Source organism: Coloeus monedula, assembly GCF_965178545.1.
Source record: "Coloeus monedula genome assembly, chromosome: 3".
Taxonomy (NCBI): Eukaryota; Metazoa; Chordata; class Aves; order Passeriformes; family Corvidae; genus Coloeus; species Coloeus monedula.
In genome coordinates, this window is record NC_138783.1 from 8,114,218 (window position 1) to 8,130,809 (window position 16,592).

Sequence of the window (16,592 nt, forward strand, 5' to 3'; positions counted from 1 at the left end):
AGCTGGTGCAGGAGCATGCAGAGGAATCTGTTAATCACAAGCCTGTCTCTGGTGACACACTGCTCTTTCTCAGACTGGTTTTGGGCAGTGCAGAGCCAGATAGAATTAAACCCCATGTGTTAACTCCGTAAGGAATTCCTGGTTTGAGACATGAACTGAGCAGGTGACATTTTGTATTTGTAAAGTCTGAAGAATAGATCCTTAGGCGTATATTCCAATTTGGGTTTTAATGCGTGCAGTTGAGGTAATTTGAAATGAGTTCATCTCAGTAGTGTCATTAATTCCTCAAATCAATGTAGCTTAAGCTGAGATAACACTTTGTGATGACATTGGAATAAAAAAATAGGTGTCTTTATGTGTTCAAGAGCTTATTTTCACAAGATGTTATTAGCTTAAAATCTTCTCATTGTCCCCATTTTTTTGAGGCCATCAATCCAACACACACTGAGGAATTTGCTAGAATGAGAATTTGAGCAACATTGTAGTTAAATTTGCATTGATCTTCAAGAGACAAGGTATTTTCTGTTTTTCCTGAGAAGTGATAAAGTCTGCAGAGCAAAGCATATTAGCACAAGAACATCCTAGAGAAATGTTGACCTGTCTTTCTCAGATGTCTTTTGAGATCTTCAATTTGAAATTCCATAGAATTGTAGAATGTTTTGGGTTGGAAGGGAAACAACAAAAAGATCATCTTAAACATTATCTCGTTCCATCCCTCCTGCCATGGGCTGGGGCACTTCACTAGACCAGGTCACTCTGAGCCCCATCCAACCTGGCCTTGGATAATTCCAGAGATGGGGCATCCACAACCTCTCTGGACAACTTCTCCAGTGTCTCACCATGCTCACAATAAAGAATTTCTTGCTAATATCTGATCTAACTACACCCTCTTTCTTAAAACTGTGTGGGCATCAGGTGTCACTGGAATGTATCACAACATGCTTTGTCTTGGAGCTACATTTCTGTTGTAATTTGTTATAACCTTGTTGAAGTTTGGAAAAAGTGCTTGAAAGCACTCTAACTCACTTGGTGTGCTTCCATGTGGCAAGACATTTAATGGAAAAATGTTCTTATATAGTATCAGTCACAGAGAGGTAGCTGAATGCTGGTGTTGGAGGGAGGAGAGGTGTGCAAGGTAGGATGAGGATCAGGACAGTGGGAGGGTGAAGGCAGTGCACAGTCAGGTTGGTGTTGAACTGAGGGTGCCATTACCCCACGGCAGTCACTTTATCTTTCCAGCTAAAAAGATGCATTCCTATACATAATTCAGAGTAATATTTTTTTCTGTGAGCTCATGGAAATCAAGAGAATAGAGTGGAAATGAGGTATTTTAGTTTTACTTCAGAGTTAAGTGTTATGAGGTTAATCTTGAGTATGAACACAGAGCTGATTTTAGTAAGCTTTCAAGAAGGGAGAGGTGGAATTTATAGTGGAGTAAATTAGAAAGGGTGTTTATAAAGACAATAAAATTACTTTTGCCTGAAAAGGAAATGAATTTTGTTGGAGGGGGATTGCTTTTGAGGTTTTGTTAGGTCTTTTTTTTTTCCATATAGTCCGAGTACCTTTTTAGTTGGAATGCCTTGTTGAATATAAACCACTTCTATCTTAAAGCACAACTTAAAAGTGCAGGGCAGGAGGAGTAACAGGACAAGTGACTAATGTCTCAAGGAGAACAGGATTATTCACAAAGCCAAAAGTATTATTGCAGTCTTTTTACAGCTAGAAGCTTAGAAACTTCTACTCAGTTGGGATAAGTATTCTGATCTTCTTGTGAAATTCAGAGCAGGTCCTGCAAGCAAGGTATTTTCATAGAAATCTTCTCAAGTGGCATTTTTAGAGAGATTATTTAAAAGCAATCTAGTAATCCACTCACTTCTGATTTAAGAGTCAATCCATAGACTATGAAACAGCTCCCTTAAGCCTCTCTTTTTTTTTTTTAATCCAGCTAACTGCTAATACAAAATACTGCAGGAAAGGCTGGATCGTCTTGATGGTTGTATTATAGGGCAACTCTTTGTGCAGCTTAAGCTCACAGCCTTTATCTTCATAATGGAGAAATGCATGGTCTTATTTCAAAATACTAATGGGGGAAAAAAAGGATATCTGGTGGAAAATATTAACCTGTGTTAACGTACACTCTTGGATTGGCAGCATGCTTTTCCACTATTTATCTTGAGCTCCTAAAAACAAACAAAAAACTTGGTTCAAGCTGAGCTGTTCTTGTTTGTTTATTTTCGCAATGGGTTATTTATTGTAGTTCCTAATGGCTGCCACCATTTTAGCGAGCGAGGAATTGCACATAATATTGCTGGAAGGGAAAAGTGCAGATGTCTGAACATGGGTGGACTTCCATAAGTCACATTTTTCTTTCGTCTAACCTAAGATAGTGCAAGTGCTAGTTACTCATAGATACCAAAATATGATGTGAATGTATATTCTATTTTCCATAAGTCTTCACTTACCATGCTTTTTTCCTCCTTGTGTACTATTTAGCTGTACTTAAACAGCTTTTTGTATATCTTCTTGAATATGTGAGTGGTTAATTCTTTAAAACTCTGTAGTTTTCAATACATTTTGTTTAGCTTGGAGAAAAGGAGGCTCAGACATGACCATATCTCTCTCTACAACCACCTGAGAGGAGCTTGTAGCCAGGTGGGGCTGGTAGGATAAGAAGAAATGCTGTCAAGTTGTGCCAGGCAAAATTTAGGTTAGGTATTCAGAAATTTTGTCACTGAAAGGGTGGTCAGACACTGGTACAGGCTGCCTAGGGAAGGGGTGGAGTCACCATCCCTGGAGGTGTTTGTCAGATGTGGCTCTTGGGGCATGGTTTAGTGGTGGACTTTGCAGATAACTGTAATGATTCTATGACTATTCAAAGACACAAGCTGAGAAGCATGCCAGAGTACTGACATATTAATTTCAATAGATGTAAAGAAAACTTGCCTTATTTGTGCAAATTTCCTCACTATGTGAAATTTATTGTTCCATTTGGAGAGAGAAAAAAAAAAGAGAAAGAAAAATCAATATTGCACTAAGCTTGTTACAGTTCTGGCTGTGACTAGTCTTAGAAATACAGTATAGTTTATTAATATCCTGCTTTCCTATTTATGGGTTGGAAAGGGGTGTCCTGATTAAATGTGAAGCAGGGAGTATCTTCATTTGAAATAGTTTTCATTTCCTGGAGTTCATACATAATTGAAGTTTTCAGAGAAATTGTGAAATTCCCTTTTTGTAATTACTGGTTGCTTTTGTATTTGTAGCCCAGGAAGACTGTATTTTTAGGTTTTTAATTCCTACACAGATGGCTATTGCTTGGTTTGTACACTGCACATAAGAGTAGAGAACTAAATCCATTGCTTGCTTCTGGAAACTGAAACACAGGAAGAGGCTTGTAGAAATACATAAAATTTATCTTAGTAAAAGTGCTGTCTACACATCATAGTCTCTCAGTAAGTTTTTGACTTGTGGTTTTTTTTTCATTTCCCAGTTTATGAATGGGTGATGTGATCCATGTCTGAGATACCCTGAGGCTGGGCTCAGAGACATGAGAAGTTTTTACTAGGCCCCTGCTAGGGCCCTGTCTGTCTTCTCCCCTCCTGCTGTTACCATGACATAGTAGGTTTTTCAAAGGATATGTTGTTTTCTGACAGTAAAATGTTCCCATTAAGATCTAAATAAGAAAACAAGTATTGGAATAAGCTACCACCATAATGTGGCTGTGTAAAGGAATGAAATGGAACAAAACAAAATGAGTTATGACATTGGCAAATAATTTTTTGCAGATACAAGGTGTAATTTTACTTGTTTCAGAGGATTCTTCTCCCCTTTTTTATAGATAATCCATGTAAAGCATTTATCACTTGAACAAGTTTATTTTTTTAAGGAAAGAACCCACAAAGGAATGAAAAATCATTACTGAGAAATTTCATATGTCCAATTCAAAATGTCTTTGTGCAAGTAATCTCTAATGGGTTCTTGTCTGTGTTTTGTGTTTTGCTTTTGTCATTTCGAATTTCCATAAAGCATTGCTGGACGGGGAGAGGAGAAATCATCTTGGTGTTTGTACATATTTGGCTTTCCTCAAACAGTTGTAGCAGCACTTTTCAGACATGGCAGCGGGTTTGGGTTTTTTTTTTCTGAGATCAAAGTTTACTTTTTCCCTTGACAAGGAAGTTTTGTCTTAAAGGCACAAAAAGCATTATGTGCCTAATAGGGTTGCAGTATATTTTCAGCTTGGCCCCTAAAAAAGCTGTATCACTTCTTTGTGTACAGTGCAATGACAGCATGAAGTGGAGTACTTTGAATGCACTCCTATTTCAGTGAATTGAAACACTATTTTTGGAAATGATATTTTGAAAAAATGAATGCATGCATACAGAATAAATTCCAGCAGTTATGTGAAACTTTGGGGTAGGGAAAGGAGCAATACGTATGAACATACATTTTTAGTAAAAAGTTGATCAAGGAAGTTAGAGGTGGCTACCTAAATGAGATGGCTTTTATTACTTTGTATACTAGTTCAGAAGTATTTGTTTCAAAACTGAAAAACAAGTTAAAATTTTATCAAGTTATAAGCAGCTGTAATGTAATCTAGGAATGGTTTCTACTCTGATTCTTATTTATTGGTGTAAATTTGTTTTCTGTCCATTAACTTGGTGCCACAAGAAAAATCTAAAATTTTTAGTTAATTGTGTCTTGAAAGGCTCACAGCTATGCCTTCAGCTGATTTAGGTCTTGGAGCTAATCTAAATATATTTTGAGCATAAGATGAATACTGTCATGTTTGCCTCTTTATATAGCAAATTGTTGAATTTCAAAGCCAGAAGGGATAGCTGTCATCTGCAAATAAAGAAGCATGAGATAATGGAATGAACAGAGGGGATGGCTCATGGTGAACCTCTTTTAACTAGAAGTTGAATATCAAAAGTTCACAGTTCTAGACTGTTCTTTTACAGCTACTTACTTGTTTCCTAACCTCCTTGGAATAAAGGTATTTGAAAAAAATCATATGTGAAGACAGATAACCAATCTGACTTCATGATACCTTCCCTTCTCATGGGAATTACTCTGGACAAAAATTAGCGGTCTTGTCTATGAAGACATTTGTTCAGTCATCCCTTTTTTGGTTTCCACCATCCAAAATGCAGCTTTCCCTCCCGCCTGCACCACAGGGACAGTGGGGAAGAGCACTGGATCACTTTTCAGTGGTGTGCCCCATACTAGAGTTCTTAATGTACAGGCTATTATGTGTCTGGAGTTACCTATGTAATGTGCCCATCATCAGGAAATGGAGTGTGTTACTGGGTCTTGGATTTCCCAGTTGTTTGAAAAATTTTCTCTATTAAGCCCTGAAAATTGGTGGACAGAATAGAAAATTGGCAGACGCTCTGCATGATGATACTCAGAGTACCTCTTAAAAGCTCTTTATCTAATGACCTGTTATTAGGGAGCAAATGTCCATAATCTTTTCTCCAGTCTTTCTGGCTGAGGTGAGAGTGATTACCCAAAGGAATGGGAGTGGAATGATGCCACTTAAGTCAGGGCATATTGTGACTCTTCTGATGTCTCTTAAAGCTGATTTTTAAGGCATGCCCTGTTCAGAAGTACAAGGGAAGGAGAATGTGAAGGAATAACTAAACATGCAAAAAGGGATTTTTTGGCCACAACTGCTTTTTGAGAGGCTATGGTACTATTGCTGCAGTCTGGTTTGTTTCTGTATTATGTTTTAAATTTTAATGAACAACTTGTTTTAAGCCTGTTTTCACAATATTGTGAGATTTATTTTTTCCTGTCTCTTTCCATAACAAAAACAACAACAGTGACAAAATCCAAACAAAAACCAAAACAACACAACAAAAAAAACCCACAAAAAACCCACAAAAACCCACCAAAAAAGCCCCAAACAAACAAAGAAAAAAAAAAAAACACAAAAAATGTTGAACACCTTCTTGGATTAATGTGCTCAGTTCCTATAGATTTTGGTGCCTGTTTGATAATTCACCTGCTGCTTGCAGCAAAGGTGCCATCAGTACCAATTCCTTTAAGTCCCTTTTTTGTCTGAGCAGTGGTTTTGCTTCAGCTTTCAAAACTGTTGCCTGCTCGTCTGTATCTGAATTATTTCCTTCTTTGCTTTATTTTCTTTCTCTGTTTTTTTTTCCTTCTCCCACTTCTCCCTTTTGCTGACACTGGTTAATGTTCAGGTGAGCCAAGACTATCTTTACATTGTGAATCCAGCCCATTTGGTCATCAGGATATGTATAAAGCTCAGGCCCCAGCCTGAACTGTAGTTGCAGTCTCCACATGCCCACTGTGCCACTCATACTGGAACACCTGCAGTTAGTCTGGTGTAACTGATTGTAGATTAGTATTAGAAAGTGATGCTCTTCAGAGGCTGGCTCTTAATTACAGCCTTTCTTTGTCCTCTTCTGGCGTTGTAAACAGTCATAAAAGAATTTCAATAATATGCAAGTGTTATATTGCTATGATATTTTAACTTTTCCTTTTTTGTGACTAAAGATGGCTCAAGGATCAGGTTTAAGATGCTTAAAAACCAAATTTCATGACACTTCCTTTCATGTAAGATGTGCATGCATAACATCCCCATGAAGCAATTGTAAATCTATGGTAAATTTTAAAATCTGATGCAGTGAGCATTCCAAGACTTAAGGTTTTTTGTGGAAGCAGCACATATCAATGGCTTTAAATGAATTCTGATTTTTAACATTATTCAGGTGCAGTCTGATTGTGTCTTGCAAGAAGTTCAGAATGACTCTTTGAGAACTGTATGAGACTTGGTCCCTATTCTAGTAAGAAGGAGAGAGAAGACCAGGGCAATTGCGACCTTGAACAGGTCAGAATGACATCATCACAGGTTTTTCTCATTAATACACACCTTTTGTGCACTTCATTAATAGATCTCATTTACAGACAAGGCATTCAGTTTAAGCCATGCATTTTCCATTCAAGAGCAGTTGACTTTAATACACAGAGTAATAGTCATAAGTAAATTAGTTGATTATCAGGCAGATGAGACTCTTCTTAAAACCTGCCCCTTTGATAGCATGGCAAAGTACTAGAGACCCCTGAATCCTGATCTCTCCCTGTTCTTTCTAAATAAAACCCCAAACTTGAAAATTTAAAGATCCATTTCCACATAGAAAAAAACAGCACCAAAAAACCAACAAAAACTCCACCCAACAATACAAATAATCTTGACTTAGACATCCTGGTTATGACTGACTCTAATGAGCAGGGATCTTGCAACAAATTATGCTGTCACTGTAAGATTTGTATGCTAGGAGTTTTGAAATATGCTAAAACAAATAAACATGACTTAGAAAAATTGCTTTCAAGCATCTGGTTAGAGTCTTACATAAACTACTCATCATCTTGCATTTTTTTATGTAAGAGTATCTTAAGAAAATCCCCCATAAAACAAAAACAAACAAAAAAAGCCCCAAACTGTGAAGCTAACAATGAACAAGATGAAGTGGGGGGAAGCAAAAGACTCTGAAACAATGAATGCAAAAAGTACATAAGTTGATGTGGGACATTCTTCTAATATACACATCAATTATGTTTATACCAACAGAGATATTTACCATCCACTGAGGATATGCTCTTGAAATGCCCAGCAAAGCAGCAATTTTGTTCTTTGGAATATCAGTGTATTTCAAAGCTAATTTTCTTCCCAGATTAAGAGTCAAATTATTGTGAGAGGAAAAATCAGGAAATTATTTCCACTTGATAGAGTTTAAACTGGTTATGGTACTTGATTATTTATTTACTAGTAAACAGAAGGAAAATGAATCATGATGTAAATGTACTGTTTAATTTGGCATAGGCCTAATGAGAATTTGAAACTCTTGAGGCTTCCTCTTTCCTACACATTCAGTTATTTTTGTGAATCTCCTTATCTCATGTATACTGTCATGTATAACATTTACTTTAATAAGTATAGAAAAATGGATTATTTAGCTGATATATCCTGTCTCAGGACTATTTTAAACTATTAACAAAGTGAATCTCAAAATGTGGATTTTGGTGGGGTTTTTTTTGGTATTTATATTTTCCCCAGCATGTTTGAGTTTTACAGATGGCTCATATTTCATTCATCCCTCAGAAGTAGCCCTTGAAGCCAAAGGAGTAGCTGGCTAATCTTTTCCGGAGTCAGTACTTGGCATTTATTTTCATCTGTTGTGTAAAAAAAACAAACCAATAACAAAAATCTCACGCAAAACCAAACTGCGAACAAAAACGCCCAAAACCTTAACCTGATGTGACCTTGGTTCCTCAGTGCATGATTATTTAGCATCAATCTCATGCATTCTTTTGCTGTGAGGTAGAAGTACAATAAAAACTCAAATGCCTTCTTGCAAAGTAGTGAAATTGAAGTAACTGTAGAAAGAAAATGCACTTCTGAACAGTAGGAAGTCTGGATTTTGCTAGGGCTATGCTTTTTTTATCAGCTCGCTGGGGTGAGTCTGTTTCTTAAAACAAATTATTTGAGGACACTCGGTAAGAGAAACCTGACTTTAAAATGCTTACAAGTCATTTTTGGAAGACTTACTGCATTCTGAAACATTGCTAACATACAATTCTGGATCACAATATTTGCCTTTCTCCTTAATGCTGGTTTTGGGTTTAATGACCAAACACTCCACATATTATGCTGGAGTGGTGTTGTCAAACTCCATAGTAATCGAACAACTGAAAAATACATCTGTATGTTCCCAATCTTTATTTTCTGAACAGTATTTAATTGGAAAATACAATTATGGTCAAAAACTTCTTTGATGTGTTGCCATGATGTTTCATTGCTGAAGTAGGAACATGGAAAGGTAGGATTTTAATGTAAAAAGTTTCTTATCTAATATGATGTGTGGCTTGTTTCAGAATCATGTTACTATTTTTTCACTTTTCAGTGTGGTAAAATTCTCTGCTAACATTCAAGATTTTCTGCATGAGAGTTCTATAAGTTGATATCAAAATTTATACTCCTTTCTTTCTATAAACTTTTATTTTAAGAATAGGATATTGAATTTTACTCTGCATTATGGTTTCTGCATATTTTTATTTTTGCTTTGTCCAAGGACATGGAAAAGGCCTTTGATCTTTGCAACTCATCTCAGAGATAAATGTCTAAGACTAAACTATTTCCAGACCTGGTTGTATCGGGATTGTATTTACTCAGTGCAGGTTGGTTAATAATACATTCACCAGAACTGTGCTGGAGTGTAAAATGTTTAAGCACTGAAAGTTCACATTCAGCTGTCATCGAGCACAAATATATCAGATTACTCTGTTACTTTTTGGTGCTCTGCACACTTTCCCATTTGTTCCATATCTCCAAATGAAGTGTAGTGCTTGGACATGTCATACATGTTTGAAAGACCTGCTGAGGACCATGCTCACAGATGGGCATCTCAAACTCCAGGATAGCTTTATTAAGTGAAGCAGATCTATGAATGAACAGATATCAATGAAATGTGATCAGACAATGTGAAACAAACTCCTGGAGTAAAGGCTGTCACTCTGCAGCCTTGTGCTTGAAGTGCAAGCCATGTTTCAGCCTGGCTGCTCTCATACATCTAGAGAGCATACATTTGAACACAGCAGTGATAACCTGCCAACAGGAACTTCTGCTCAGTTATTTTCACAAAGAGTTTGAGGAGCGAGAAGACAGGCAGCACATCCTAAATGTTAGTGAATGTACTGCTGTAAAACATGGGGATAGCCTGGTCCCTGTTGCAGTGGAGGCTCCTATAGGGAGAATATTGCACAGTGGAAATATTCCAGAATAAGACTAGCTCACTTGCAGTACACCTAACTCTGTTGCTTGATTTTGCTATTTGTTTGTTTGTTCCAACTAATTCGTATGCAAATATCCTTGTATATCTAAAGTATGGTTTAACTTAGGTGTTAGTTGCACCTAAGATTTCAGGTGTTGTGTAGAATTGTGTGTAGAAACAAATGCACCAATTGATTGCTTTTTTTAAATATAATATGTTTACTTGTATTTGTGTATATGCAAGTTCATAGCAGGAGACATTACAGTAACAGGTTGCTTTGAAACAGTGCTGATTCCTGCAAACAAAACACTGATTGTATCTTCCAAATTCAAAAATCACTTATGTAACATTCAGAAAACAACTCCATTTTCTTATCTGCATTAAAGCATAACTGGTATGGGAACTTAGAAATACCATTGATTGGTTTTCTGCATCAGAGGAGTCTTAACATTGGCAGCCTTGAGACTGAGTGCATCAAGGATCTCTGCACTCTTTAAGAACTGTGCAACAGTGCCCAGGTACCACTTCAGGTGCTGTAGTGGCTGTTTGGGGTTTTCCATTTCTTTGAGGAAAAGGTAGTGTAGGATATGATGCTGTGCTTTTTCAAAGACTTTTACAGTAATCACATAATTCTGCTTTTGAAAATACCTTAGTAAGTACCCAGGTTCACTGGAAACAGTGGCAGACGAGAGATGTTTAAAATTACAAAGGTCTTGATATTTTGTAACGCAAATGTTTTTAGGAAGTTTATAAATACATTCTCAGCATGGCAGGGTTGAACCAGCCTCAGGTGCAGGGCAGGAGGCAGCTGGCAGAAAGAAGCTTTAATTTCAAAGCAGTGATATGTGAGTCTAGGAAGAATCTTGGGAATGTACTCTTTTGAGGACATTAGGTAAGAAGTGTTTTAGACCTGCAACCAGAAGTATACTCTGATGGCTGATTTGTACTGTTTCAAGAAAACTGGGCCTTCTCACAATACACCTTCTGTTTTGATTACTGACATCTATTTTAGGTTGCCTATTTTCCCCCCTACTTTGTTTAAAGTTTATTCCAAATTTTAATTTCAAATTTTCTCATTTTGTGCTGTTAGCAAATGCATAGTTATTTAAGTAATTAGATTTATTCCTGTAACAAGAACAATAATACTGAACTTTCATTTTTTATTTACTTAACATAAAAAGCTTTAACTTTCTTATGCATTAAATACTGTTTAAATGGTCTTTTTCTTCAGTTTGCATTTTCTTTCTCAATCTTTTATATGCTTTTTCTAAATTAGACAATAAAATTCTTACTGACACCAGAAAGAAAACTGCTAGTTGTTGAATATCCCAGGGTGAAAGACTTGCCAGCTTTCTTGGACCTCTTTCTGTTCCAGTCTTGTCCTAAATTCACTTTGTAAGCCCATTAATCTGTCAGTTGTGGTACCAGTCAATATTTGGTAGTGCACCATGCTGAAAGTTTTAGCTAGAACTTCTCTGACTGCATCTTCTGTTGAAAAAATTTATTGATACTGATTTTTATACTTTTGTTAGATTTGGGGGGTTTTTTTGTCTGTGTGTTTTTTTGGTTTTTTTTTTTTTTAACCTTTTCAATGTGTTGTGCAATATTGCTGTTCTTAAATATTTTAGTGAGCTCTTGGAAGAGCTCCAAACCTGACTAAATAATGTATACTGTGCGTGTTCACGTAGAGCCTGGTGGAAATGTCACGGTATCAAAGTCATCTCTTGTTTTTACCAGGATGCAGCTAATAGGAAACAGCAAAATGGCAACTGTTTCAGTGTAAAAGCACCCCAAAGAGTTTAATTGATACTTTATTGTTTTAAATACTATATGAGGGGGTTGAGTAAGTTGTACGTCAGGCATATATTATTCTACACTGGAAAAAGGGGGCTGAAATGTAAACTTTGAGGCCTGCAAGTTTCAAAGAGTGGATTAATAAAATAATTATCCTCTCAAGATCCTTTCTAGTGTAGGTAACTTCTCTTGATACTCTTTTTTTTTTTTTTCTTGTATGTTAGTATGAACTGCAGAAGCTCTTGTTCTGCCCAGTAAACAATCAAGGGAAAACATTCATCTGGGAACCGAATACTGTTGTCAGTGAGGCCACTAATATTTTATTGCATATTCCTTTGATGGAACACTAAACATAAGTAAATGAAAGGATAATTTATTCCAGATAAATGTTGGGGTTTTTTCCTGTGTAAATATAGTTCTGCTAAATACCAGCATGTGGGCATAGCCATCATGTGCTTGCTTCTGTTGAAAAATAAATCATGGTAAGCAATGCCATGTCTTGCCCACTATGCCCATGCCTGCTTACTCCTCTGTGTAAGAAATCTTCTCAGCCATCCAGCCCTTCCTAATACAGGTACAGAGTTAGTGCTTCTGAGGAGAATTGCTTTATTTCTTGTTATTTGGTTTGGGTTTTTTTTTTTCTGTAATTGATCTGACGAAAGAGAGATCTGGGTTCAACATCTGAGAACTGAGCAATGCCATTTAGTATGGTTGGCATTTTTGTTGAAACGACTGAAAAATTATCTCCTTTAAGAAGCTGGAACTGTTTTATCAATGTTATAAAACTGTGTGGTACAGTAACTCCCAACTTTTAAACATCAGTAGGAAATGAGTGAAGGCAGAGCAACCCTTGATGGGAAGTGGGAATGGGAGAGAAGCAACAGGAATTGTATCCATGCACAGAGTACTGTGTCCCTGTGTGATTTAGGGCAGGCATTTTAAGGACTCAATCCTTTCCCGTGTCTTGGGTACATTGGAGGCATCCTTGTGTTTCCTTGTGACTGTATCACCCCAGAGGAGATGCATTCTTCAATCCTTTAATACAGGGAAGGTTAAGTATTCCCTCCCTTCTCCCCTAGGAAATACAGAAGATCCAAGCTGCAAAGCAAATATGGTGTTCATCCTGATTTTTATCTTTCATAATTTGGGAGGAGACAATATCTGGTATTTTCAGAAAATGGGAGAAAAATACAGTTTTTCACAGAACTGGCTTTACCAATTGCCCTCTCTACCATTACCTCATGCTAGAGATTTCCTCTAGCCTGGATTTTATGCAGAAGTTAAAATATAATTTGCCTAAATTGTTTTTGTTAGTCTTGTCTGACCCAATATGTCATTGAATACCAATGCTAGAGGATTAAAAAAATATTAAAGTCTTCGTGGCATCTAACCCAGGTGTTTCAGGAGTCCATTTGGAATTTCACTTTATTTTTGCGCGGATTACAAGACTAAAGGAATGCTTACAGTGAGGCTCATTCTCTCATCATTCAGAGGCAGTATAGTGTTTATTGTTTGGGTTTGGTAGTAATGAATGTTAAGAAGATTTGGTACAAATATGAGTAAATACAGAGTATCAGAATTACTTAACACCCAAGAGCTTTGCAACGAGAGAAAATGAAGATTCATTGTTTGAAGTGTTTATTGTTTGAAATAATGATAAATACCATATGCTATCTAGATCTGATTTACATTGATTCTATTTGTAGCCTGCAAATTGTTGCACTGTCGTCATCGTTCACAAAGGCACTGAAGTTAAATTCAAACCAGTTACAGCTCCTGGATGACTTAATTATCTGGCTTCTGTAAATTGGTGTAACTCCACATACATTGATAGATATACTTTAAGGTGGAGCTGTTGGAATTTTGTCCCAATGTGTCCAGTCTCCAGCTCATCAGCTTTAAATAGGAACTTTTCATAGTGTTTTAGATCATTTAAAACCTTGTTTAGCCTTTTACACCTAATTAAACTTCTTACCTTTGTTGCATAAAATAAACTACTTGTTTTAACTGCTTTTAAAGTATTTAGTGTCATATGTAATTCAAAATGCAAACAACTCCAAATAACAGGCATCTCTTTAAACTGCCTGCTCCATCTTCTAAATATCCCTTCAGTTCTACTTATTCTTTGAGAGAGAATTGCTACTAAAGATGTCTAAAGAAGAGAGATCAAGAAAACTTTAATGACCTGTGGGGTGCAACTTCAAAAGAATCCACAGCAGCCCAACTCCTTTGTGGTGTAAATGCATTTCTAGCCTCATAAACAAGGGTGACATAAATTTTCATTATGGTAGTAGAAAGTTAATTTATTTGTTGGAATTGTGATCTTGAAATCTTGTACATAATAAAGTTGTCCAGTGTGCGCAATATGCAGGAAACAGCAAACTTCAATTAATTCCTAGATAAAATTAGCATGCATTACTCTTCAAGGATTTGTCTTTGTTTTGTTTCTCTAATCAAAACTTCAGTTAATTTCAGCTTTGTTCTCTGCCTCCCCCGTGTTAGTTCCATTGTCTTGATTTGCATCATTTGTGGCAGCTGGCTTCTTGTCAATCTGTAGTTTGGACGCTTACAAACAGCAAAGTATTGGGAGGAAAAGGAATCCCGGTAGTTCTTCTTGATAGTTGTGAAAGCCTCTAAACATAGAAGTGAATGTTGCTGATTCTTGTCAGAGATGAGAAGTGTAACATGGAGAAGGAGGCAGATCATGCTTCACATTTACTGAACCAGTAGTTATCTCTAGAAATAAGCGTTGGTCACTTATCTGTGCCTTTCCTTTCCTAGTCCTTCCTGTCATTTGTTATGAAGTTAAACTAGTAAAAAATAGCAATTAAAAAAAAATAGTATTAGATGTGGGGGTTTTTATAGGATGCATGGCCTTAATGCATCACAAGATGCAGATGCATCCTAAATATTACTTTCTTTTCCCTTTACCACAGTTTAAAAACCTAACCAAAACTACTTGAATTCATTCTGTTACAATTTATGAACAAGTTTTCTTCCTATAAAGAGAAACCAAGTGACCCTTTTACAGTCAAGCAACTAGTACAAAAACAGGAGCATATTGTCCAGACGGTGCTCATAGACACAGACTGTCAAAGTACGTGCAGTGTTTACACCTTGGCTTGTGTTTTTGGCAACAGAAAGTATCTTAGTCTTTTGTCAAATTGCACTGTGCTAAATTCCCTTTTTTTCTTAATAGCCATTAGTAATGGTTAGGAAATTAGGACTACTTTAAGTATTTTGCTCCACTTATATTGTTCTTTTCAAAAAGCCAAGACAACAAAACAGCACTGGAGCCACACTAGTTACTGTGATGGGGAAATAGGCAAAGCAAGTGGACATGAGGGAGTTATGCATTATAAATCTGAAGGAAGCATGCTCTACTTACAGTGAAATAGTCCATGGAAATTATGGGCTAGTTCAGTCTAATTTATTTGCTATCTTCTATTGCTTATTTCCCCCATTTTTGTTTTTTTCTTGAACAAATAGGTATGATTTCCTTGCCTATCAATTCAAGATATGTATCATCTCTGACTTTCTGATGTTTTTTGCTGTCTTTAGCTGAGCTATCTCATGTAGTTCATCTTTTCAAGAGTGTGCAAATCATGAAAGAAGGTAATACCTTGCCTAGCTCTTCAGAGAATATTGAATTTGGTTAGATACAGTGTCTGTTTTGTAGCAATAGCTTTCCTCATTTTCCAAACCGTATTGTTAGCACAGTTTAAGAGCTCAGTCCAGCATTATTCCAAGGTCATTTTGAAAGTCCTGCTGTGATTCTGATTCTTTTGTATTTGTCTCCAGTTTTGAGCTGAATATGAAATTTAGTGGTTTAGCTTTTGAATAGGAAATTTAATTTACAACTTGTCAGTTCGTTTACAAAGCGGATACCACTCTGAAGGATTCTCCTAAATATATATGAGGCTTTTGTCTTTTATCCTCTGTTCATTTCTTTGTTCCTGTGAAGCATGGAATTATAAAAATCACTTCACAAATTGAAGTTCATAGTTGTCACTGCTGCCTGTATCCTCCAGGCCTTTTAGGCAGTGCCAGCTAGGTGGGCCAGCAGATGGGTGGTAGATGCACATGCTGGGTATCCAGCCAAGAATCTTTTGTCTTCCCTGGGTATCCCTGCTCTTTGTTGGCCCACAGAGCTCCAGTTCATTGAAAAAAGCTGAGTAACAGTTTGTAGAAATGTGAGGATTTTTCTTTTTCTGTTCTTATTTTTTGTTTTAGTACAAAGCCTCTTAAGTTTCATCATGTTACTTTCTATACATATTTCCAGGTACACGTTTCTGGTTTATGGTGAGTGGGGTGTGTCTAATCTGTGAAATGTTTGTCGTGAATCAACTGTCATGGCCTGTGAAATGAGCGTTTAGCTTGCAAGGCAATTGATACCCTTTAATCCTGTATCAAATGAATAGTCCAAAATGACTGAGAGTCTGCAGGACAGCAGGTCATAGCATGAGTTAGAATTATTAAATGCATTTGGAGTTGTCTCAAACTGTAATAATGACAGTGTATCAACCAAGAAAACTTTGGATACATTAAAGTCACTCAAACTATTCAGTCCCAAATGAGGTCTTGCTTTGAATCTTTAGCTTTAACAGCTGAGATTTGCTTTGGAAAATCTACATAAGAGAAGCTAAACTTTTTCTTGATTAAATGTCAACATTTTCCATCTTTTTGAATGTGATCCAAGTCCGAATAAACCTGTTCTTTGTCTTCAAGAGAAGTCTGCTCAGTAGTTTTGTGGGCTAGATAATCTGGTTGAGACTGGCAGACTTGTGAAGCTACTACTATAGAAAATCAAATTGAGACATAATGGCACTTAGCTACACAAAAATATTTTTGGAAAATTTTTAAGCATGGCATGATAGCATGGAGTTTACAATTCTTTCATCACTTTGTACTTCCCCTGGAGTCCATGGATATTTTGCTCTTGTGGTTTTAATGGCGAAACAAACTTGCTAACATGAATGGAAATTCTGAGAGACGTATTAATAAATG

The 16,592-nt window shown here is 36.6% G+C and overlaps 1 protein-coding gene across 3 annotated transcripts in view; it reads left to right on the forward strand.

The window, feature by feature from the left end:
• Positions 1–16,592, forward strand: part of GBE1 (1,4-alpha-glucan branching enzyme 1) — a 143,116-nt gene that overhangs the window by 106,391 nt on the left and 20,133 nt on the right. The window lies entirely within an intron of this gene.